The sequence below is a fragment of the Acyrthosiphon pisum genome, chromosome A3 (genome assembly GCF_005508785.2).
Source record: "Acyrthosiphon pisum isolate AL4f chromosome A3, pea_aphid_22Mar2018_4r6ur, whole genome shotgun sequence".
Classification (NCBI taxonomy): Eukaryota; Metazoa; Arthropoda; class Insecta; order Hemiptera; family Aphididae; genus Acyrthosiphon; species Acyrthosiphon pisum.
This window is the reverse complement of record NC_042496.1, coordinates 42037570-42039194: the sequence shown is the minus strand read 5'-3', so window position 1 is coordinate 42039194 and position 1625 is coordinate 42037570.

Genomic DNA, 1625 nt, shown 5'->3' with positions numbered 1-1625 from the left:
GGGAGCGAATAGCAAATGAGTTCTGGGAAATTGGAATTTTCACAATTGCATTGGTGCTTTGGACGGAAAGCATGTTGTGATTGAAGCCCCTCCAAACACTGGCTCATTATACATTAATTATAAAAAAACTTTTTCAATTGTTCTTCTAGCATTAGTTGACGCCCAATATACATTTACGTTGTCGATATTGGTGCATTTGGAAAAAATAGTGATGGAGGTATTCTATCACATTCAAATTTTGGAAAAGCTCTTGAAAAAAATAAACTTAACATTCCAAATAATCGAGCATTACCGGGTACAAATGAAAAGTTACCATATGTTATCATTTGTTAAGCTTTTCAAGCTATTTACTCAGACAGTCAGACCATATCCAGGACCTTAAATGTACAGCGATGTAAAAAAAAAAGGTGGGTAAGTGGATGTCGCTCTGCTGTACAGTATAGGTTACAAGTGGGTCACTGTATAATGGATAGTATTAAATTTGAATTCAATGATATAATATCACTGTATAAGAAAAACGATTCTGAGTGGAGACGGTTTGTCAGTCTAGGTATTAGACATACCTATTATAGGTATACTTATCTAAAGTATTAAAAAAAAATTAACCTATAATAGGTATTAATAATAAATTCCAAATTAATCATATCACAATATCAATCAGGTATCAATCTTGGATTTTCTTGAACAGTATCTTGTTTGATAGGAAAGTGAATCTAGTTGGTGCATTCAAGAGGTCAAAATTTGAAATTTCCAATAGTTTTCAAAAGCGCCGTGAAAAACAAAAGAAAAATTAAGGAAAAACAGGAATTTTTACGCAAAATCTGTTTTCGAGAAAATTGATTTTGGTTTTTGGTGTAACTTTAAAAGGAATGACTGTAGATACATGAAATTTTCACTGGTTGTTTATATTTCCATTTTCTATACCTACATAATACAATTTTAAAAATATTTTGATTTGTTTTGAGCAGTTTACAGACAATTTCAGTTTCCAATTTAATTAGTTTTTTTTTCTATGAATGTCAATAAAACTTTATTTGTTGAGTAAAAATACTTGAAAATTTAATACAAGGTTCCTACTATATTGTTACAATGAGATTTAAAAAATATTAAAAATCCTTAGTCACAGTTTTAGATTCTGAACGAAGTGATGAATGTATTGATTTTACAATGATGTGTGTTTTTTTTTTTTTTTTTTTTTTTGTGTCTGACGACAACTTTTGGAGCAGTAAAAATGCTTCGATTTTCAAAAGTTGTACCTTTTCTGAAAGGAAAGTGAATCTAGTTGGTACTTTGGGGGGTCAAAATTTCCCAATACTTTTCAAAAGCGGCAGGAAAACCCTTAAAAAAATAACGGAAAAACGCGAATTTTTACGCAAAACCAATTTTTGACAAAAACGAAAACTTAATTTTACTGTAACTCAAAAAATAATTATTGTAAGCACTTGAAATTTGCAACAGATGTTTATATTAGCGTTGTCTATACAGGGTTAAATTTTCAAAGTGTTTCGACTTTTTTTGAGCTATTTATAGACAAATGAAATTTTCAATTTTTCTAAGTATTTTTTTTTAAAATAACGATAAAAAATTTTTGGTTGGATAGAAAACTTTGAAAATTTAATACAAGT